This window comes from Primulina eburnea, chromosome 1 (genome assembly GCF_022965805.1).
Source record: "Primulina eburnea isolate SZY01 chromosome 1, ASM2296580v1, whole genome shotgun sequence".
NCBI lineage: Eukaryota > Viridiplantae > Streptophyta > Magnoliopsida > Lamiales > Gesneriaceae > Primulina > Primulina eburnea.
This window is the reverse complement of record NC_133101.1, coordinates 26,729,959-26,755,172: the sequence shown is the minus strand read 5'-3', so window position 1 is coordinate 26,755,172 and position 25,214 is coordinate 26,729,959. Positions and strand designations below refer to the sequence as shown.

The following is a 25,214-nucleotide window of genomic DNA, read 5'->3' as shown; positions in this document are numbered from 1 at the left end:
AGCAGAAAAATCAGTTACCTGGTGCACTCCTGCACTTCTCCGCTGGTTGTTCCTGTCAGATTGAGGATGATAACTGCTAGCAGCCATCTCCTCCAATAACTCATATCCTTCTTCCGCAGTCTTCCTCAAAAGGTTCCCACACGCAGCAGCATCTATCATAGTACGGTTAGGAGTAAGCAAACCGTAATAAAATGTTTGAACGACTAACCCAAGTGGTAACTCGTGATGTGGGCATCTTCGTATTAGGTCCTTGAAGCATTCCCATGCCTCATATAAAGATTCCTGATCGAATTGAGCGAATGTTGTAATGTCTGCCCGCAGCTTCATGGTCTTGGAGGGAGGGAAGTATTTGATGAGGAAAGCTTTTGCCATGTCCTCCCATGTAGCGATCGAAGCTACAGGCAAACAATTTAACCACGCTTTAGCTTTATCACGTAAGGAGAAAGGAAATAAACGCAATCTAACAGCATCATCAGAAACTCCAGTGAATTTAAAAGTATCGCAGATTTCAAGAAAATCCGCGATGTGCGTGTTTGGATCATCCACTGCAGTTCCTCCGAATTGGACTGTGTTCTGAATCATCTGGATTATGGCTGGCTTGATTTCAAAGTGATTTGCCCGCACGATAGGTCTCACAATGCTAGGGCGTGCACCCTCCAAAGAAGGTTGGGCATCCTCCAGCATCGGTATGCGGCGTGGAATCTCGACTTGTCTATTTTCACGCTTTTCTTCCTCACGTTCTGGCTCGTGTCTCTCCATCAGTTCTTTAAGCCTCTGTTGTTGTCTTCTCCTGCGGAAGGTTCTTTCAATTTCAGGATCAAACTCAAGCTCCATGTCAAGTGACTTTGGCATGCACTGGAAGAGATATCTGTAATAAAATATGAAGTGTTATCTCAAGAGAAATAAAATAATGCTAAAGAAAATAACTAAAAATAAAATTGTAGATTAACAGTCCCCGGCAACGGCGCCAAAAACTTGATCGAGCAAAACTTGCACAGTCAAATCCCCAATAAAATATGATTTTGTATGCTCAAAAATTAATCGCAAGTGCACGATGTCAAGTAATAATATAGTTTACGTGAGTACGAGTATCGTTCCACTGAAGACTGTGTTTTACAATTGTTATTTTCAGTTTATTGAACATTTAGCAACGAAAAGTAGTTTGATTGTTTTATTACTACTAAAATCAAATAAGAATGCAAATAAAAAGATTCAAAATCAAGTAATGAGATATAATTTCTAAATGGTTGAGTAAAATTCAATGAAAAATGGATTTGTTGGGAATCTCGGTTCACCTACCCCTCGTTAATTTATTAATTTGTTCGATCGTGATCTACGCTTCCGACAGGATTTCCCAATCTATTGAACACACTCTCTCGAGCTATGCCAAACTAATTCCACTCAATGAAGTAATTAAATATCTTTAATTATTTATCACGAGCGAATCGCATTTCGGTCTATAAAATCCTCTAGTTTTCGACCCTGGGGACTATGACTATCGGCACATATCCAATTTCATATATCTATGTAAATTGTAGATCCGCGGACTATACTACTCGATCCTATCACTCGTTATTCTCTCGAACTCACTCGTGATATGAAAACGTCGTTAAAGTTAGCTATTCTTTAATGACACGATAAAACAGTAGTAAAATCAAGAATAACGAAAAATCAAAATATAAATTAATTCGATTCAACGTTCGGGGTAGGATCCCCTTTAATCCCAACAAGTAATAAAATTAGCTACTAGAATTCATAGTAAAAATAAATGCAACAATGTTTAAAATGAAAGAAACTAGATTAGAAATACTAGGCGAGACGAAATCTGCGAAGAACGGTGCTCGGAAAACTTCAAATCTTCACTCCAAGCGCAACGTTCTCTCCAAAAGCTTGTGGCGGCTCCCAAAATCAAGTCTGAATATGTCTGAATGACTCCACAAACGTCTCACAGACCTTTCCATTCCAGCCATCCTCCCACTAAGGTAAGAAATCGAGCATGAAATCTTGCCAAAAATAGGTGGCGCTCGGGCGGTAGAAAAGTACCGCTCGAGCGCCACACCTTCTGTAAATCTCCTTGGGAAGTGCCGCATTCGCACTCGGGCGGTATAAAACTACCGCTCGAGCGCCGACTATTCTGTATTTTTTCTCTGGGGATCAGTGCTCGCGCTCGGGCGGTAGAAAACTACCGTCCGAGCGCTAAACTCTCTGTAAATTTCCTCAGACTTTCACCTCCCGCGCTCGGGCGGTAGAAAACTACCGCTCGAGCGCCGACCTTGCTGCACTTCAGTTTCTTGACTTGGCACTTGGCTCCAATTTTTGGTTTTCCGACCACTTTTCCTGCAAATTCATCATGCCCGAGTGAGATAGGATAAAATGCAAATATTTACTCTAAAATGAACAGAATGTGATTGAAATAAACGATGCACAATGCAAAACACACACAGACTAATGCAATAAAACATGTAAAAACGACACATATCATTTCTACTGCACGGAGGAGGGAGACATAGCCAATGACTGCCCAAAGAGGAAAGCAGCTACTACGGCCCGAGCTTATGTTATGAATGCCGAGGAAGCCGAGGAAGAGGCAGACACTACACTCATCACAGGTAACCTAGTCATTTAACATTTTTATATTTCTCACTATTGCATGAAATGTTAAATTGGTTATTAGTATGGATTTGGGATCAAGAATCAACCTAGAACAAATTAGGTTGAATGCTCTACTTAGTTGAGCTTAGGTGATGATTTTAGAAACCATAGAGAATGATTTGAATTTTGTGCCTTATTTTATTGTGAAGGATGAAATGATCCCAAAGAAAAATTTTAGGGCCAAAATTAAAGAAAATCATAAAGGGGATTTCGAATTATTGGGGGGCCATTATGCAATTTTCGAAAATTTAAGGGACTTGAATGCAAATATTCGAAATTTAGGAACCTAAGAGCAAATTTCTGAAATCTTAAGGATCAAAATGCAATTTTTGAAACATGAAGGGCTAAATCGGAATTTTGAATAATATAAGGACATAATTGCAATAATTCGAAAATCTTTGGGTCAATTTCGTAAATTTCAAAATTTGAGGGATTAAAGTGCAACTTTTCCCAGAAACGTTTAAGTTCAACACAAAACCTTCATATAATTTTGGGAATTAATGATCCTTAAGATTCAACACGAAAAGATTTAAAGACATTTTTCACTGCAGGGAGGATCATCATTCTAGGTGTAGCTACCTATGCTTTGCTAGATTCAGGAGCTACACATTCTTTCATATCAGAAACCTTCATCAAAAGACTGAATATTACTCCTCAAGATATGGGTTTGGGTTTCAAAGTTACTATTCCTTCCGGTGATCAAATGCTCACGTCTAAGATTGTCAAGAATCTGGATCTTCGTTTATTCAGAGATGTAGTTCGGGCAGATCTTATTGTACTTCCTATGCCCGAATTTGATATTATACTTGGTATGGACTGGTTATCAGCAAATGGAGCTTCGATTGATTTTCTTCAGCGATCAGTATCTATTAAACCGCCTGGTGGTAAATCCTTTGTCTTTGAGGCGGCGAGAAACAAGCAAATGCCACATATTATCTCTTGTCTGTGTGCGAGGAATCTTATTAAGCGTGGATGCCAAGCATATCTAGCATGTGTCACTACTACGCATGCATCTACCAGTCAGATGTTAGAAGATGTTGATGTGGTGAGAGATTTTCCTAGCGTCTTTCCCGAGGACGTTTCTGGCATTCCACCCGATCGTGAAGTGGAATTCTCTATTGACCTTATGTCGGGCACTGTTCCTATATCTAAAGCACCATACCGTCTAGCACCTGCAGAATTGAAAGATCAAATTCAAGAATTGCTAGAGAAGGGTTTCATTCGCCCTAGTTACTCTCCATGGGGCGCTCCGGTTTTGTTTGTGAAAAAGAAAGATGGTAGCATGCGCCTTTGCATCGATTATCATGAGCTTAATCGGGTTACTATCAAAAATAAGTATCCACTACCAAGAATTGAAGATTTATTTGATCAGTTGCAAGGAGCATCGATATTCTCTAAGATTGATCTGCGATCGGGATACCATCAATTGAAAGTTAAGGAGTCTGATGTTCACAAGACGACATTTCGCACGAGATATGGGCACTATGAGTTTATGGTCATGACATTCGGGTTGACCAATGCGACAGCGATCTTCATGGATCTCATGAATCGCGTATTTCAGCCGTATCTAGATCAGTTTATTATTGTCTTCATTGATGACATTTTGATCTATTCCAAGAGCAGAGAGGAGCATAGTCGCCATTTGAGAACGGCACTGCAAGTACTGCAAGACAGAAAGATTTATGCAAAGTTCAGTAAGTGCGAGTTTTTGCTTGATAGAGTGGCATTCTTAGGCCACATCATTTCTAGTAGTGGGGTGGAAGTTGATCCAAGTAAAGTGGAAGCAGTGAAAGAGTGGCCAATACCGAAAAGTGTCACCGAGATTCGCAGTTTCTTGAGATTAACGGGCTACTATCGCAACTTTATTCAGGGGTTCTCATCTATAGCGGTACCCATGACCGCCTTGACAAAGATAAATGCAAAATTTATTTGGGGAGCCGAATGTCAAGATAGTTTTGACAAGTTGAAGCAAGCCTTGATATCAGCACCAGTGTTATCTACGCCATCAGGGCAAGGGGAGTATGTTCTTTATACCGACGCTTCTAAGCTTGGTTTGGGTGCCGTTCTGATGCAAAACGATCGAGTTATCGCCTATGCGTCAAGACAGTTGAAAATTCATGAAAAGAACAACCCTACTCATGATCTTGAGCTTGCAGCAGTAGTCTTTGCACTGAAGATTTGGAGACATTACCTTTATGGGGAGAAGTGAAAAATATTCACTGACCATAAAAGTTTGAAATACTTCTTCACCCAAAAGGATTTGAATATGAGACAGCGCAGATGGCTCGAATTGGTAAAAGACTATGATTGTGACATTAGCTACCATCCGGAGAAAGCTAATGTAGTGGCAGACGCATTGAGTAGAAAAGCATCAGTTATCACTCATTTATCACTCCAAAGACCGTTGAGTCCGAGATACAGCGGTTTGAGCTTTCAGTGTATGCTAGGGGCGAGGCCCCTAATCTTGACACATTATCAGTGCAGTCGACCTTGAGAGACAGAATCCGTGATGGGCAGTCTACTGATGAGCAGTTGCAAAAGTGGAGAGCTAGAGATGAAGCCAAGGGCTGGAATTCATATTCTGTGAGAGATGGTTTAGTCCGTTATCGAGACCGTCTATGGGTTCCTAGTGACGATTCTTTGAGAGACCTTATTATGAAGGAAGCCCATGACACACCATATTCCATTCACCCGGGCAGTACAAAGATGTATAGGGATTTACAGTTGTTGTATTGGTGGCCAGGCATGAAGAGAGACATTTTGAGATATGTATCCGAGTGCTTGACTTGTCAGCAAGTCAAGGCAGAGCATCAGCGACCAGCAGGAAAATTGAAGCCATTCCCTGTCCCCGAGTGGAAATGGGAGAACATCACTATGGACTTCGTTGTGGGATTGCCTAAGACTGCTAAAGGATCAAATGCCATTTGGGTGATAGTTGATCGTCTTACGAAATCAGCGCATTTTCTGCCTATTAAGACGACATTCACCATGGTTCAGTATGCTGACTTGTATATTCGGGAGATAGTTCGTCTGCATGGGATACCAGTGTCTATTGTTTCTGACAGAGACTCGCGATTCACTTCATCCTTTTGGAAGAGTCTGCATGCAGCAATGGGGACCAAGTTGTTATTCAGTACAACATTCCACCCTCAAAACGATGGTCAGTCAGAAAGAGTTATACAGATTTTGGAAGATCTACTGCGAGCATGTGTTATTGATTTCCAAGGCAGTTGGGAACCAAAGTTACCTCTAGTGGAGTTCAACTACAATAATAGTTTCCAATCATCAATCGGGATGGCTCCTTTTGAGGCACTCTATGGAAGAAAATGTAAATCTCCTATTCATTGGGACGAGGTTGGGGAAAGAAGGGATATTGGTCCAGATGTGAATGAAGAGACAGCTGAGCTTGTGGTAAAAATTCGTGATAGAATGAAGACTGCACAAAGCCGACAGAAGAGTTATGCGGACAAAAGGCGAAGGGACTTAGAGTTTGCAGTGGGTGACCACGTGTTTGTGAAAATAGCACCTATGAAGGGTGTTATGCGCTTTGGCAAGAAAGGCAAGCTTAGTCCGAGATTTATTGGTCCGTTCGAGATTTTGGAGAGGATTGGGACACTAGCTTATAGAGTGGCATTGCCACCCGCACTTTCTGGAGTTCACAATCTGTTCCACGTTTCGATGCTACGAAAGTACATGTCTAACCCGTCACATGTGCTTAATTATGAACCTCTTCAACTAACTCCACATATGACTTATGAGGAAAGACCCGTCCAGATTTTGGCTAGACAAGAAAGACGATTGCGTAATAAAGTCATTCCAATGGTCAAAGTCAAGTGGCTGAATCACTCGGAAGAGGAAGCTACTTGGGAAACCAAGAGAGACTTGAAGAGTCGCTACCCAGATCTATTCGGTAAGTTCTAATTTCGAGGACAAAATTTTATTTAAGGGGGGGAGGAATTGTAAGGTCAAAAATTAAGACGACGTAATCCAACTGCATGCGAATCTAGGAAATTATGAAAATGAGTAATTAATTGATTATGTGACATATTTGGTTATATGCTAAATGAGATTTTATGATGCTTAAAATGGTATTTTTAGAAATATTCAAGTGACGATCGAGGGACGGGGACCGAGGGCTGAAAATGTAAAAAAATTTATTTATTAAATATTTTAATTATTTAAATTACGGTCGATGATTTTAAGTATTTTGTAAATATAGGGTTTGAGGTGATTTTATACGCCGGGATGTAAATTTTATCGGTGTTGGTTTTTCAACTAAAATGCGAGCTTTTTAGTGACCCGGCTATTAAATTCACATTTTTAATTAAAGAAAACTTTGTTATTATTTTAATTAATCCTAAATAGACTAATGGGCCTAATTTAATGGCTTATTAGGCCTAAAGTCTATATTAGGGATTAATTAGTATTTAAAGTGTAAATTAATGGCAAAACCTTGCCTACCTCACAATTAAAAAAAAAATCGGCCACTCTCTCCAATATTCGGAAAAACACTCCACGGCGGCACACCACACACACACCTGACGGCTGCACCTTTTGGGAAGGGTTTTTCGATAGTTTAGCATCAAGCCAAGCTTTTGTGGCGTCCCGTTCTTCGTCGTCAACGTATATTCGAGTTTACTATACGCAAAGGCACACCATAATCTCCTTTTCTCATCCATCATATCATAATATTGTTTTAATATTTGCATGTGTGAAGAATACGAATTTCCTTTGCAAAATTTCAGTTTATGGCATGTGCATGAATAAACTCACGTTTCTATGATTCAAATTCGTGTTTTTATTGTAAGGGGCTGCCATGATGTTAAGACTTGATCAAGTGATGTTTTACACGTGGGTAAAGGGTTCTAGACACAGCCGAACACCACCAAAACAAGGAAACAAAGAAAACGAAGGAGAACCGATAATTTTTGATGTCAAAGTCTTGGGTGATCGGGTTCCATGAAAAAGGGATTTGGATTGGCCGTGGCTTGGGCCAGGGCTCGGATAGAGTCGGTTAGGGGTCAGGGCTAGAGTCCTAACCAAGCTAGGACTCGAGTTAGAGGCTGGGGAAGATTCCTAGCCTTGCTAGGACTCCACCCGAGAACCCTGCTGTGGGGGCCCCGGGTCCGATATCTAATACTAATAATTTTAAATGTATCAAACCAAACGATTTAATAAAATACATAATTTCTTGTTCGCAAACTGACATAAAACATCGTAAGAATAATTTAAATGTCTCAAATGTTTGAAATAAAATTTTCAACATGCCAAACTAAAGTAGTGAACCAAAGAAATTCAAACATCATCACATAGCTCCTAAGACCCGAGAATCCCACTCTAACTCGTATCTCCTCGCCTGGAGCTGGACTCTGGCATCCCAAGCCTCGCCTCACCTACCGTCAAGCACATGAAAACAAGAGGTAGCCGACATGCCGGTGAGTATAAACCCAGTATGATACAATCAATAACATATGAGAATTAAAATTTTAAATATCTCATATACGAATTCATAAAGATGCAATATAATGCAATGCATGATCAGAAGCTGTGGGCTATCAATAAATCTCAAGATCAAGTGAATCATCTGGTCATAGGGTACCCAATGGAAGAGAATCCACCAACAACATCCACCGACTCATCCGCTCGAGGTGGTGTGTTGTGTTCTACAATCCCAAGACTATGGTGCGCCTATAGAGAGTGTTCAGGCCATAGCTGCGACCTCCGCATACACTATGCCAACTCAACTATAGCCCCATACGTCCAACAAATCAATATATCAAGGCGACCTCCGCCATATCAAATCTGAATCAAAAAGTGGCTCAATATGCAATGTAATGATGCAAATCAATAATCATCATTTCAATATCATAATCAACTCATCTCAATACAACAATCATCATCAAATCACCAATAGTTCATCGAGCCATAGAGTTTTCAATTTAAAATAAAAATGATACTTTTACCTCGTATGTTACCGACCGTAACATACCTTTCGAATATTACCAACAAAAGATCAAAATATATTGTTGAGAAGTCTTGAACCCTTGCAGTCTACTCGATTCGCTAACAACCAACTTAGAGTAAATAATCTTGAGCCAACCCAAGTCAATACTTCAACCAAATCTTCAATACATAAATCAAGAATTCATATTACTTATCAATACATAGCACTTTTCGTACAAAATTCATAATTAATTCAATACGGCTTCAAATCAAGATCCGTAGATTTCTTAATCATAATATTCCATAAAACATTCATTGGATCATTTCATCAAACACATGGAATGTGTGCTAAAAGGTTAGCCCTCTTCAATTCCATTTTAAATTCAAACCAACACAATTACAACATCTCCAACATCTCTATATCTCAAATATCAATTCAAATATCAATTCTAAACTTCAAACCCATTTCCAAACTTTAACAAAAATCGGAAAAACTTACATCCTTGTGAAGCCCGTGATGAGAGGATCACAAATCTAACTTCATTTCATAATTTCCTTCAACAAATCTCCCAATAATTGAAGAAGAAATTATAAGATGGAAGGAAGGAGAGAACCCTAGCTTCTAAACCAATGGAGAGAAAAGAATGAGAAGGAAAATGAGAAGAAAGAGCATCCCACTCGATTTTATGCCTTCCCAAACACCAAAACACGCTTTTTCAATTTGCTGGCCGCTAGGGCGAACCTCTTTTTCCGCTCGGGCGCGTGACTCTCGGCCAGAACACCAAAATTTTCGAACATGGCTCGCTAGGGCGGACATAAATTCCCGCTAGGGCGAGCACACTGCGCACAGGCACTACAAAGATCGCTTCCGAAACGCCTTTTCCCTTCAGAATTAGGAAAAGTGGTAAACTACAAAGTTGTAGCCCTGTGTCTTGCCTTTCATCTCCCAAAATTTCAGCTCATTGGAGGTCTGAATAAAAAGTTATGCCAATTCTCCCAACATGTGTCATTGTAGGAACGACGGTACGCACGACACACTTCGGGGCACTTTTGGCTCATCTTCCCCAATGATTGAACAAAACTCAAAACTGGAAAGTTATAGCCTTATGTCTTATCTTTCTAATGGAAAAGGCCTCACATCAATTGGATCAATATACAAAACATTATGCTAAAAACAAACAATGAGATCGCGTGTGAATTGATAATGTGCCAAGACAGTAGTATTGGCGCACAGGCGCGATGATATGCGCGCACATGCGCGAGGACTCCAGGAAGGGTGGCGCACATCGCGGATTGAGCACGCGCACATACGCGCAGAGTCCAGAAGAGTTGGCGCACATGCGCCGAGTAAGTCGCGCACATGCGCGCAGCATCCAGAGGAGTTGGCGCACATGCGCCGAGGAATTCGCGCACATGCGCGAGCCTGCCGAGGAGTGATGTGCGATGACCAGTAGGTCTCGCGCATATGCGCCGGTAGTGTCGCGCATATGCGCGAGACATGCAGAAGGAAAAATCGACATTTGGCGTTTTCATGTACGTTGGTATATATATATATATATATACATGCAAACCGTACTCAGAAGAAAGAAAATCGAAATAGAGAGAAACTTTTGATCTTTGAATTTAGAATTCGATTTGTGAGAAATCCGTCCGTTAGAATTTAAATCTGACTTCGGTACCGTGCTCTTAGCAACGCAGACTACAACTGGACGTAAGTTTTACTACGTTTTGACATGTTTTGAAATTATGATGTTGTTAGAATTGAGTACACGTCATATATGTTGTTCTTGACATGTTAGACAGCGTAGAATCGAAGTCAGATTAAGAAACGGACTGAATATGGAATTGTTATGAATTTCAGAATGAAATTGACTAGAATTGATATCAGATTGGTACAGTGGTTAATTGTAAATGATTGGAATTGATATAGACTGATATAATATTATCAGTATCGCGAGATTGTACTGTTGTACTGTCAGAATGTGATTAAACAAAGAGAGTTGTGATTTGATTAGAATATTGATACAGAATATTGATATGGTCATTGCCGGATAAAGAGGGAATTTAGGACTCTCCGTCAGGGAGACATATCTGTTGCTGACTTTGTGAAGAAGTTTGACAGGGGTTGCCACTTTGTGCCCCTTATTGCTGGAGACGCGGAAGAAAAGCTTAGGCATTTCATGGATGGCCTACGACCTACCGTTCGAGATAAAGTTATGATGATGCGCCCGGAGAATTATGCTATGGCAGTTACTTATGCATATCAGGCTGAGCAGTCCTTGAGGGACATTGACTTTGAGTTACAACGTAAGAGGCAACAACATCAGAATAATAATCAGCCTAACAAGAAGTCATATACGGGACCTCCTAGACCTAAAGGGCCTCAAAAGCCCCAAGGTCAAGGCAAGAAGCCAGGTGCCACCAAAGCCACAGAATCCGGGAGCACCAAAGCCTGCTGAGAGGCAACCTTGCAAACAGTGCAACCGTTCTCATCTTGGCAAATGCGAATGGGGATCCATAAATGTTTCTTGATCGAGAAAAACTTGCACAGTGAAATCCCCAATAAAATATGATTTTGTATGCTCAAAAATTAATCGCAAGTGCACGATGTCAAGTAATAATATAGTGTACGTGAGTACGAGTATCGTTCCACTGAAAACTGTGTTTTACAATTGTTATTTTCAGTTTATTGAACATTTAGCAACGAAAAGTGGTTTGATTGTTTTATTACTACTAAAATCAAATAAGAATGCAAATAAAAAGATTCAAAATCAAGTAATGAGATATAATTTCTAAAATGGTTGAGTAAAATTCAATGAAAAATGGATTTGTTGGGAATCTCGGTTCACCTACCCCTCGTTAATTTATTAATTCGTTCGATCGTGATCTACGCTTCCGACAGGATTTCCCAATCTATTGAACACACTCTCTCGAGCTATGCTAAACCAATTTCACTCAATGAAGTAATTAAATATCTTTAATTATTTATCACGAGCGAATCGCATTTCGATCTATAAAATCCCCTAGTTTTCGACCCTGAGGATTATGACTATCGACACGTATCCAATTTCATATATCTATGTAAATTGTAGATCCGCGGACTATACTACTCGATCCTATCACTCGTTATTCTCTCGAACTCACTCGTGATATGAGAACGTCGTAAAAGTTAGCTATTCTTTATTGACACGATAAAACAGTAGTAAAATCAAGAATAACGCACAATCAAATATAAATTAATTCGATTCAACGTTCGGGGTAGGTTCCCCTTTAATCCCAACAAATAATAAAATTAGCTACTAGAATTCATAGTAAAAATAAATGCAACAATGTTTAAAATGAAAGAAACTAGATTAGAAATACTAGGCGAGACGAAATCTGCGAAGAACGGTGCTCGGAAAACTTCAAATCTTCACTCCAAGCGCAACGTTCTCTCCAAAAGCTTGTGGCGGCTCCCAAAATCAAGTCTGAATATGTCTGAATGACTCCACAAACGTCTCACAGACCTTTCCATTCCAGCCATCCTCCCACAAAGGTAAGAAATCGAGCATGAAATCTTGCCAAAAATAGGTGGCGCTCGGGCGGTAGAAAAGTACCGCTCGAGCGCCACACCTTCTGTAAATCTCCTTGGGAAGTGCCGCATTCGCGCTCGGGCGGTAGAAAACTACCGCTCGAGTGCCGACTATTCTGTATTTTTTCTTTGGGGATCACTGCTCGCGCTCGGGCGGTAGAAAACTACCGTCCGAGCGCCAAACTCTCTGTAAATTTCCTCGGACTTTCAACTCCCGCGCTCGGGCGGTAGAAAACTACCGCTCGAGCGCCGACCTTGCTGCACTTCAGTTTCTTGACTTGGCACTTGGCTCCAATTTTTGGTTTTTCCGGCCACTTTTCCTACAAATTCATCATGCCCGAGTGAGATAGGATAAAATGCAAATATTTACTCTAAAATGAACAGAATGTGATTGAAATAAACGATGCACAATGCAAAACACACACAGACTAATGCAATTTAACACGTAAAAACGACACATATCAACCCCCTCATACTAACCTTTTGCTCGCCCTCGAGTAAAATAGGTTAAAGCACGAGATACTAAACAAACTCAACAACCACAAAATTACTCAAACATGAAATAACTAACACAAGTAAATGTCAATGGTGAGTTAACAACGTTTATGTTAATGCCTCAGTTTACTTTCCCACTACCAATCATAATCAAGTCAAATCGCAACCGAATACTCACTCTCATCTGCACATAAATCTCGACACTAATTTGAACGTGTGTGTGTGTCATGATGGGTCTAGTCATTCGTACTTCAAATAGATCAATTATCAAATCATGCGAGTCACTCAATTAACACTTCAATACAAGTCTCACTAGCATGCATCCCCGTGTCCATTTATCACTAGCCATAAATTGAACTTTATTCAACTTTTAAGTGCAGATAATGGTGTCGAAAAGAAGGAAAATAAGCTCAAGTGGCTAAAAGTTGGGAGTACACCGATCATTTTCATTGTGCAATCGTCAAGACTTTTCGTCTGACTTTCCTCGTCTCCTTACATCTCCAACTTTTAGTCTAGGAATAGAATTTCATTCCTTTTATTTTGGCTCCCACTCACCTTACATCTCCTTCTTTCTTCTCTTTTTATTTTTTTTTTTATTTTTAAAATGCACAATTTTCACACATGTACTCCCTAGGCTAAGAATATAATACTTTGGATTACAGCTGGTTAGGAGTATGACATTTTAATTCAGTGCATTGGAAAGGAGGTAAATGTAAAGTTCAAGGCAAATCAAATTTTCTCAGTCAAGGTCCCAATTAGCAACTTATTTTCACGGGTTTACATGCTAAATCAACTCATAAATGGTGCCTTTCAAGTTAACCACACAAAACTTTCAAATTTCACCATTATTCCTACAAAATTCTAGTCCCCACACATATGTGCTCAAAAAGTTCAAATTTTGTACCAAAATTCATGCTTTAACAATCAAGAGTACCATTCACGAAGTGACCCAATCAATACTTTTGTAAACTATCAATTCAACATCATCATTGGCTCATAAACTATGTCTTCTCACCATAAACGACACCAAACAAAAGAAATGCAACGAAACTAAACCAATTAACTAAACAACCAAAACAATCTACCCCCCTCATACTAGAGTTGTGCAATGCCCTCAGTGCACAAAACGAAACAAACACTAAAAACCAAAAAAACTCATGAATGCAAATGCAACGACAGAATAAGCAAAAAGAATAAAAAGAAAGGGGAAACAGTAAACTCCCCTGGTCAAGAATCGTCGTCGTCGTCGTGCTCGGGTGGTGGCACTCCGGCAGCGTCCCCCTGCTGAGAATAATCATACTGGAACTGGAATGGGGGAGGAGGTAGCGGAGTCGGTGGAATGGTCGACGGGTCAACGCCCCCGTGCACAAGCAAATAGCACATCATGGAGTCAATGTGCGATAAATGGTCCGTGACGTAAGAGTTGAACTGACTCTGATGCGCTTGGAAGGCGAGATTTTCATCCATCTTGTCATTCTGAGTTCGCCTGCGGGGTTGTGGTGTGCGGCGGCATGGGATGGCAGTGCTAGATCCACCGACGTCCTCCTCCCGAGGGGGAAATTCACTGATTCGCTTAGCTCGTTTCCGCTGGAGGTCTTCGACACAAATAGGCTTCATGGGCTGCAACCACTCCTCATCATCGCGAAATACGACTCCCGCTCTGGCACACAACTCGGAGATAATGGTGGGGAAGAACAGGCCCACATGACTGTTGTGGGCACTCAGTGTGATTTGTGAATTGATAAGTGTGCCCACGTTGATGGCGTATCCCTCGGTCAAAGCATAAAGCAGCACCGCCCGCTCTTTCTGGACCTCGCTCTTATGCGAGACCGGCATCATTCTCCGAGCCACAAATAAATACCAAAGGGCAACTTCGGCTTTCAAATACTTCTCGTCAAAACAACTCGGTGAGCCGCCCAATGGTTTCCATATTGCTCCCGGATGGCACAATGTGGCGAGAATCGTATCATAATTCGGGTTGGCAACTAATGTCTGGAAGTGGGAGTCGTCAACCTCCGCTGTCCCTAACAGTGCATTTATCGTCACCGAATCATACGGTACATGTTTACCCCTAACAAACACCAAACCATTTCGCCCCTCCGCTGCATTGGCATAAAATTCGCGAACCACAGAGACTACCGCTTCCTTAGGTTGCTCACCAAATTTGTCCCATCCCATTCTTTCCAAACCAACAATAATATCCAAGTATCTGTCCTCCAACTGTCGCCGGACTCCCCTCTCGGCTATTGGGTTGCGGTGAATTTTGGCATGCTCGTATCGAGCCCTAGCCTCCATACTAACAAAACGTGCCCTATCAAATGAGGATGAAGAGGAGGAACCGGGTTACCTTTTTGCTTCTTGGGGGCCATTGTGTTGGAAGAGTTGAAGGGGAGGACGATGGCCGGAGAAAAAGACCCGATTGATGGACTAGGCATGTGTTCCTACGAAGAAGATTCGCCTTGCCGAGGTTTGGGGAAGAAATCGACCACCTGCACACAAAAATTGAAGGAGAGAGTGAGGGAGAGTTAGGGATTTTGGGGGTAGGGGCGTGCAGAAATGAAAGGGGGAAGGGGATTCGCGACTTAAAAAGCAGTCGCGTTCGAGCGGTAGAAAACTACCGCTCGAGCGCGAACCTCTCTAGAATTTATTTTCCAGAGTTAAGCGCTCGCGCTCGAGCAGTACAAAAATGCCGCTCGAGCGCCAACCTCTCGGGAAATATTATCCCGAGGTAAGCGTTCGCGCTCGAGCGGTAAAAACTTACCGCCCGAGCGCCGAGTTCTCGGGAAAATTCACTCTTTTTGTTTTCTTTTTTTTTTAAAAAAAAACAACAGTAAAATAAAACATGCTGACACGAAAGAAAAAGAAAATTAAATGAAATGCAAGAGAAGGGAAAGGAAAGTAAGTTCTCAATTTATGGTCGAGAGCTAGACTGTCGGTCTGTCTAGTTCGGCATGTCTTGGAACCGGGTGATTCCAAGTTGTGGCTCAATTGTGCCACCCATGTAGTGCTTCAGGCGCTGGGCATTGACCGTAAATGTCCCATCCTTCCCGTCTTTCAATTCTACAGCTCCCGATGGATATACTTTCGAAATCACAAATGGACCAGACCATCGTGATTTCAACTTTCCGTGAAAAAGTCGCAGCCGGGAGTTGTAGAGTAGGACACTTTCACCTTCTTTGAACTCTCTCTCGATGATCCGCTTGTCATGGGCCTTCTTCGTCTTTTCCTTGTAGGTTAGTGCGAGATCATATGCTAGATTTCGGAATTCCTCCAACTGATCTAGTTGAAGCAACCGTCGTTCACCTGCATCAGTAAAGTTAAAGTTTAGTGCTTTTGTTGCCCAATATGCGTGATGCTCTAACTCTACAGGTAAGTGACATGCTTTACCAAACAATAATCTGTACGGTGTCGTGCCTATTGGTGTTTTGAAAGCAGTCCTATATGCCCAAAGAGCATCATCTAATCTCACCGACCAATCCTTCCTACTGACACCTACCACTTTCTCCAAAATTCGCTTTATCTCTCGGTTAGACACCTCAACTTGCCCACTCGTCTGAGGGTGATAAGAGGTAGATATTTTATGTGTGACACCATATTTGCTCAAAAGTTTTTCAAAGAGTTTTTTGCAAAAATGCGTGCCACAATCACTAATGATTGCCCGGGGTGTTCCAAATCGGTTAAAAATGTTTTTCTTCAAAAATTTTAAGACCACTTGAGCATCATTAGTGGCGTACGCTTCCGCCTCTACCCACTTAGACACATAATCCACAGCAACCAAGATGTATTTTTTCGTGAAAGAACTAGGAAATGGTCCCATGAAGTCTATCCCCCACACATCAAAAACCTCACATTCAATGATATTATTTAACGGCATTTCATGACGGTTAGAGATGTTACATGACCGCTGGCATTTATCACAATGTAGCACATAAGAACGAGCATCTTTGAAAAGAGTTAGCCAATAAAAGCCACATTCAAGTACCTTGGATGCCGTCCTTGTTGGTCCGAAGTGACCACCTACCTCACGGTCATGGCAATGGTTGAGAATTTGATCAAACTCTTCCTCCGCAACACACCGTCTTATCATGGAATCTGCACAAATTTTAAACAAAAACGGTTCCTCCCAAAAATAGTATTTCACGTCAGAAAAGAATTTCTTTCGTTGATGAAACGATAGGTTTGGTGGAGGTGTGCCTGTGACAAGGAAGTTAGCGAAATTCGCATACCATGGACAATGTTTCATCTCAAACAATTGCTCGTCAGGAAACCAATCATTGATAGCACGATCGACAGAATCATCACAAATAAATTCTAATCTAGACAAGTGATCTGCTACCACATTCTCGACACCCTTCTTATCTCTTATTTCTAAATCAAATTCTTGTAACAATAAAATCCACCGAAGAAGGCGTGGCTTTGCATCTTTCTTAGCAAGAAAGTATTTAAGGGCATAATGATCAGTGAATACAATTACTTTGGACAAAACAAGGTATGAATGAAATTTGTCAAGTGCGAATACTACTGCAAGTAATTCCTTTTCAGTTGTTGCATAATTCAATTGAGCCTCATCTAAAGTCTTACTTGCATAGTAAATTGTGTGAAATACCTTGTTTCGCCGCTGGCCAAGTACGGCCCCTACTGCAGTGTCACTGGCGTCGCACATGATATCGAAGGGCAAGTCCCAATCCGGTGCCACCAAGACAGGAGCCCTCACCAAGCACTCCTTTAAATCCTCGTATGCCTGCAAACAGTTAGAATTAAAATCAAAGAGCATATCTTTCATAAGTAGAGAAGATAGAGGTTTGGCAACTTTAGAAAAATCTTTGATGAACCGCCGATAGAAACCGGCGTGCACTAAAAAACTTCTAACTCCCTTTACTGAGGCTGGTGGTGGTAGGTTCTTTATGACTTCAATTTTTGCCTTGTCCACCTCAATTCCTTGCTCCGAAACCTTGTGCCCTAAAACAATCCCCTCTTGTACCATGAAATGGCACTTTTCCCAATTGAGCACCAAGTTCGTCTCCTCACATCTTCTCACAAATGCTGTAAGCACTCATCAAACGTTGCACCAAAGATAGAAAAATCATCCATAAATATTTCAAGAAAGGTTTCAATCATATCATGGAATATAGCAGTCATACAGCGCTGAAATGTAGCAGGTGCATTACAAAGACCAAAAGGCATTCGGCGAAAAGCAAACGTGCCATAAGGACAAGTGAAAGTGGTTTTCTCTTGGTCCTCAGGTGCGATTGTGATTTGATTATATCCCGAATACCCATCTAGAAAGCAATAAAATTCATGCCCCGCTAATCTCTCCAACATTTGATCAATAAAGGGGAAAATGGTCCTTACGGGTGGCATCATTCAACTTCCTATAGTCAATACACACTCTCCACCCCGTAATAGTTCTCGTGGGAATAAGTTCATTCTTTTCATTTGTGATCACCGTAATCCCACCTTTCTTAGGCACACATTGAACCGGACTTACCCAAGCACTATCGGAAATAGGGTAGATAATACCTGAATCGAGAAGCTTAATAGTCTCCGCTTTCACTACCTCTTGCATCTTTGGATTTAGTCGTCTTTGAGGTTGCACGAGAGGTGAGTACTTCTCTTCCATCAAGATTTTATGCATGCATATCGATGGACTGATTCCCTTGATGTCTGTCACCTTCAAAGCGAATGCTCTTTTGTGCTCTTTGAGAACTTGCAACAATTTTTCCTCCATAGCATCTGTCAAAACAGCGGAAATAATGACAGGCAATGTGTTATTCTCACCTAGGAATACGTACTTTAAGTGCGGAGGTAAGGGTTTACGCTCAAGCGTCGGTGGCTCCTCGATGCTCGACTTTGGAGGGATCAAATCTCTGCGTTCTCCTAGGTCCTCCAGTCGCATCTTCATTGGCTTTTTCCATGGATGGTTGGCATTGAGATGTGCCACAATTTCAGTTTTTTCATCGTCCAATTCCTCTTCTCCCAACTCAGTAGTGATAGTGGCCTCCAAAGGGTCCCTAAAAGCATCCTGCACATAGTGAGAAACAAGAGAGTCAAAAGCATCAATTCTAAAACAGCTATCAGAATACAGTGTGTGCTTAAGTGCATTAAAGACATCAAAAGTAATCTCCTCCTCGCCCACTCGCAATCTCAACTTCCCTTCTTGAACATCAATCAGTGCCTTGCCGGTCGCAAGGAATGGTCTCCCCAAAATGAGAGGCATCTCGGTATCCTCCTTCATGTCGAGCACCACGAAATCGGCAGGAAAGATGAATTTGTCCACTTTCACTAGCACGTCCTCAATCACTCCGCGGGGGTACTTGACAGATCTGTCAGCCAGTTGCAAGGACATCCTCGTCGGCTTAGGCTCGCCCAACCCAAGTTTCCTAAACACAGAAAATGGCATCAGATTAATAGTTGCACCAAGATCACATAATGCTTTATGAAAAACAACATCACCAATCATGCAAGGAATAGAAAAACTCCCTGGGTCTTTTAGCTTAGGTGGGATTTTGTTTTGCACCAAAGCGGAGCAATTTTCAGTTAAGTTGACTGTCATATGATCTTGCAACTTCCTCTTATTTGCTAAGATATCCTTCAAAAATTTAGCATAACTAGGCATTTGCATTAGAGCATCGGCAAAGGGAATATTGATATGCAACTTTTTAAACACCTCGAGAAACTTACCAAATTGTGCATCTAGTTTTGCTTTTTTCAATGCAGCAGGAAAAGGAGGAGGTATAACAATTTTTGGTTGTGTAGTGGGTGCTAGTGTAGGGTTAGACGTCTTACCTTTAGATGTCGCAGTATGCTCGTCTATGGTTTGAGTTTTCTCCTTTTCCTTTGACTCCAAAACTTTCCCACTCTTCAACTCGATGGCCTTCACTTGCTCTCTTGGATTAGTCTCGGTATTACTGGGCAAGGTTCCTGGCTCTCTACTTGCTATCATCTTCGCTAATTGACCAATCTGATTTTCAAGTCCCTTAATCGACGCATCCTGATTTTGAAGTCTAGTTTCAGTGGATGAAATAAACTTAGACATCGTTTGCTCCAATTTGGACTTTCTTCTCTAGGAGGATCGGATCTGTACATCGGTTGTTTGCCATATTGTTGTCCTCCTTGCGGTCTAGTCTGACTGTTTTGACCGCCCCATGAGAAGTTAGGATGTTGCCTCCACCCAGGATTGTATGTGTTCGAATAAGGGTCATGCCTTGGGCGGTTGTGGACTCCTACTTGATTCACTGTTGCCTCATTTTGCACATAGAATGGATTGTCGTCTTGACAATCCTTCGCATAATGTTCCCCTCCACACTTTTCACAGAATATCTCTTGGTGATGCATCGCCGTGCCACCCACATTCAAGCCGTCTATTTTCCTGTTTAAAGCATCAAGTTGTGCAGTAATAGCAGAAAAATCAGTTACCTGGTGCACTCCTGCACTTCTCCGCTGGTTGTTCCTGTCAGATTGAGGATGATAACTGCTAGCAGCCATCTCCTCCAACAACTCATATCCTTCTTCCGCAGTCTTCCTCAAAAGGTTCCCACACGCAGCAGCATCTATCATAGTACGGTTAGGAGTAAGCAAACCGTAATAAAATGTTTGAACGACTAACCCAAGTGGTAACTCGTGATGTGGGCATCTTCGTATTAGGTCCTTGAAGCGTTCCCATGCCTCATATAAAGATTCCTGATCGAATTGAGCGAATGTTGTAATGTCTGCCCGCATCTTCATGGTCTTGGAGGGAGGGAAGTATTTGATGAGGAAAGCTTTTGCCATGTCCTCCCATGTAGCGATCGAAGCTACAGGCAAACAATTTAACCACGCTTTAGCTTTATCACGTAAGGAGAAAGGAAATAAACGCAATCTAACAGCATCATCAGAAACTCCAGTGAATTTAAAAGTATCGCAGATTTCAAGAAAATCCGCGATGTGCATGTTGGATCATCCACTGCAGTTCCTCCGAATTGGACTGTATTCTGAATCATCTGGATTATGGCTGGCTTGATTTCAAAGTGATTTGCCCGCACGATAGGTCTCACAATGCTAGGGCGTGCACCCTCCAAAGAAGGTTGGGCATCCTCCAGCATCGGTATGCGGCGTGGAATCTCGACTTGTCTATTTTCACGCTTTTCTTCCTCACGTTCTGGCTCGTGTTTCTCCATCAGTTCTTTAAGCCTCTGTTGTTGTCTTCTCCTGCGGAAGGTTCTTTCAATTTCAGGATCAAACTCAAGCTCCATGTCAAGTGACTTTGGCATGCACTGGAAGAGATATCTGTAATAAAATATGAAGTGTTATCTCAAGAGAAATAAAATAATGCTAAAGAAAATAACTAAAAATAAAATTGTAGATTAACAGTACCCGGCAACGGCGCCAAAAACTTGATCGAGAAAAACTTGCACAGTGAAATCCCCAATAAAATATGATTTTGTATGCTCAAAAATTAATCGCAACTGCACGATGTCAAGTAATAATATAGTTTACGTGAGTACGAGTATCGTTCCACTGAAGACTGTGTTTTACAATTGTTTTTTTCAGTTTATTGAACATTTAGCAACGAAAAGTTGTTTGATTGTTTTATTACTACTAAAATCAAATAAGAATGCAAATAAAAAGATTCAAAATCAAGTAATGAGATATAATTTCTAAAATGGTTGAGTAAAATTCAATGAAAAATGGATTTGTTGGGAATCTCGGTTCACCTACCCCTCGTTAATTTATTAATTCGTTCGATCGTGATCTACGCTTCCGACAGGATTTCCCAATCTATTGAACACACTCTCTCGAGCTATGCCAAACTAATTCCACTCAATGAAGTAATTAAATATCTTTAATTATTTATCACGAGCGAATCGCATTTCGATCTATAAAATCCCCTAGTTTTCGACCCTGGGGACTATGACTATCGGCACGTATCCAATTTCATATATCTATGTAAATTGTAGATCCGCGGACTATACTACTCGATCCTATCACTCGTTATTCTCTCGAACTCACTCGTGATATGAAAACGTCGTTAAAGTTAGCTATTCTTTAATGACACGATAAAACAGTAGTAAAATCAAGAATAACGCAAAATCAAAATATAAATTAATTCGATTCAACGTTCGGGGTAGGATCCCCTTTAATCCCAACAAGTAATAAAATTAGCTACTAGAATTCATAGTAAAAATAAATGCAACAATGTTTAAAATGAAAGAAACTAGATTAGAAATACTAGGCGAGACGAAATCTGCGAAGAACGGTGCTCGGAAAACTTCAAATCTTCACTCCAAGCGCAACGTTCTCTCCAAAAGCTTGTGGCGGCTCCCAAAATCAAGTCTGAATATGTCTGAATGACTCCACAAACGTCTCACAGACCTTTCCATTCCAGCCATCCTCCCACTAAGGTAAGAAATCGAGCATGAAATCTTGCCAAAAATAGGTGGCGCTCGGGCGGTAGAAAAGTACCGCTCGAGCGCCACACCTTCTGTAAATCTCCTTGGGAAGTGCCGCATTCGCGCTCGGGCGATAGAAAACTACCGCTCGAGCGCCGACTATTCTGTATTTTTTCTTTGGGGATCACTGCTCGCGCTCGGGCGGTAGAAAACTACCGTCCGAGCGCTAAACTCTATGTAAATTTCCTCGGACTTTCACCTCCCGCGCTCGGGCGGTAGAAAACTACCGCTCGAGCGCCGACCTTGCTGCACTTCAGTTTCTTGACTTGGCACTTGGCTCCAATTTTTGGTTTTCCGGCCACTTTTCCTACAAATTCATCATGCCCGAGTGAGATAGGATAAAATGCAAATATTTACTCTAAAATGAACAGAATGTGATTGAAATAAACGATGCACAATGCAAAACACACATAGACTAATGCAATAAAACATGTAAAAACGACACATATCATTTCTACTGCACGGAGGAGGGAGACATAGCCAATGACTGCCCAAAGAGGAATGCAGCTACTACGGCCCGAGCTTATGTTATGAATGCCGAGGAAGCCGAGGAAGAGGCAGACACTACACTCATCACAGGTAACCTAGTCATTTAACATTTTTATATTTCTCACTATTGCATGAAATGTTAAATTGGTTATTAGTATGGATTTGGGATCAAGAATCAACCTAGAACAAATTAGGTTGAATGCTCTACTTAGTTGAGCTTAGGTGATGATTTTAGAAACCATAGAGAATGATTTGAATTTTGTGCCTTATTTTATTGTGAAGGATGAAATGATCCCAAAGAAAAATTTTAGGGCCAAAATTAAAGAAAATCATAAAGGGGATTTCGAATTATTGGGGGGCCATTATGCAATTTTCGAAAATTTAAGGGACTTGAATGCAAATATTCGAAATTTAGGAACCTAAGAGCAAATTTCTGAAATCTTAAGGATCAAAATGCAATTTTTGAAACATGAAGGGCTAAATCGGAATTTTGAATAATATAAGGACATAATTGCAATAATTCGAAAATCTTTGGGTCAATTTCTTAAATTTCAAAAGTTGAGGGATTAAAGTGCAACTTTTCCCAGAAACGTTTAAGTTCAACACGAAACCTTCATATAATTTTGGGAATTAATGATCCTTAAGATTCAACACGAAAAGATTTAAAGACATTTTTCACCGCAGGGAGGATCATCATTCTAGGTGTAGCTACCTATGCTTTGCTAGATTCAGGAGCTACACATTCTTTCATATCAGAAACCTTCATCAAAAGACTGAATATTACTCCTCAAGATATGGGTTTGGGTTTCAAAGTTACTATTCCTTCCGGTGATCAAATGCTCACGTCTAAGATTGTCAAGAATCTGGAGCTTCGTTTATTCAGAGATGTAGTTCGGGCAGATCTTATTGTACTTCCTATGCCCGAATTTGATATTATACTTGGTATGGACTGGTTATCAGCAAATGGAGCTTCGATTGATTTTCTTCAGCGATCAGTATCTATTAAACCGCCTGGTGGTAAATCCTTTGTCTTTGAGGCGGCGAGAAACAAGAAAATGCCACATATTATCTCTTGTCTGTGTGCGAGGAATCTTATTAAGCGTGGATGCCAAGCATATCTAGCATGTGTCACTACTACGCATGCATCTACCAGTCAGATGTTAGAAGATGTTGATGTTGTGAGAGATTTTCCTAGCGTCTTTCCCGAGGACGTTTCTGGCATTCCACCCGATCGTGAAGTGGAATTCTCTATTGACCTTATGTCGGGCACTGTTCCTATATCTAAAGCACCATACCGTCTAGCACCTGCAGAATTGAAAGATCAAATTCAAGAATTGCTAGAGAAGGGTTTCATTCGCCCTAGTTACTCTCCATGGGGCGCTCCGGTTTTGTTTGTGAAAAAGAAAGATGGTAGCATGCGCCTTTGCATCGATTATTTTGAGCTTAATCAGGTTACTATCAAAAATACGTATCCACTACCAAGAATTGAAGATTTATTTGATCAGTTGCAAGGAGCATCGATATTCTCTAAGATTGATTTTCGATCGGGATACCATCAATTGAAAGTTAAGGAGTCTGATGTTCACAAGACGACATTTCGCACGAGATATGGGCACTATGAGTTTATGGTCATGACATTCGGGTTGACCAATGTGACAGCGATCTTCATGGATCTCATGAATCGCGTATTTCAGCCGTATCTAGATCAGTTTATTATTGTCTTCATTGATGACATTTTGATCTATTCCAAGAGCAGAGAGGAGCATAGTCGCCATTTGAGAACGGCACTGCAAGTACTGCAAGACAGAAAGATTTATGCAAAGTTCAGTAAGTGCGAGTTTTTGCTTGATAGAGTGGCATTCTTAGGCCACATCATTTCTAGTAGTGGGGTGGAAGTTGATCCAAGTAAAGTGGAAGCATTGAAAGAGTGGCCAGTACATAAAAGTGTCACCGAGATTCGCAGTTTCTTGGGATTAACGGGCTTCTACCGCAACTTTATTCAGGGGTTCTCATCTATAGCGGTACCCATGACCGCCTTGACAAAGATAAATGCAAAATTTATTTGGGGAGCCGAATGTCAAGATAGTTTTGACAAGTTGAAGCAAGCCTTGATATCAGCACCAGTGTTATCTATGCCATCAGGGCAAGGGGAGTATGTTCTTTATACCGACGCTTCTAAGCTTGGTTTGGGTGCCGTTCTGATGCAAAACGATCGAGTTATCGCCTATGCGTCAAGACAGTTGAAAATTCATGAAAAGAACAACCCTACTCATGATCTTGAGCTTGCAGCAGTAGTCTTTGCACTGAAGATTTGGAGACATTACCTTTATGGGGAGAAGTGAAAAATATTCACCGACCATAAAAGTTTGAAATACTTCTTCACCCAAAAGGATTTGAATATGAGACAGCGCAGATGGCTCGAATTGGTAAAAGACTATGATTGTGACATTAGCTACCGTCCGGAGAAAGCTAATGTAGTGGCAGACGCATTGAGTAGAAAAGCAGCAGTTATCACTCATTTATCACTCCAAAGACCGTTGAGTCCGAGATACAGCGGTTTGAGCTTTCAGTGTATGCTAGGGGCGAGGCCCCTAATCTTGCCACATTATCAGTGCAGTCGACCTTGAGAGACAGAA

General features: G+C 41.2%; 1 long non-coding RNA gene and 2 other non-coding genes across 3 annotated transcripts; 2 read left to right on the top strand and 1 right to left on the bottom strand.

Moving 5' to 3' along the window:
- The first annotated feature begins 217 nt into the window (after positions 1-217).
- Positions 218-323, top strand: LOC140814918 (small nucleolar RNA R71). The gene has a single exon (XR_012114206.1). It is a non-coding gene; the product is annotated as a small nucleolar RNA R71 (small nucleolar RNA).
- A 7,547-nt stretch (positions 324-7,870) lies between these two features.
- Positions 7,871-9,229, bottom strand: LOC140811951 (uncharacterized). Its single transcript, XR_012113572.1, has 3 exons — positions 9,095-9,229; positions 8,642-8,775; positions 7,871-8,045 (listed from the first exon to the last, which is right to left on the bottom strand). It is a non-coding gene; the product is annotated as an uncharacterized lncRNA (long non-coding RNA).
- Positions 9,230-20,276: 11,047 nt separating this feature from the next.
- On the top strand, positions 20,277-20,382 carry LOC140815029 (small nucleolar RNA R71). The gene has a single exon (XR_012114242.1). It is a non-coding gene; the product is annotated as a small nucleolar RNA R71 (small nucleolar RNA).
- Positions 20,383-25,214: the final 4,832 nt, after the last annotated feature.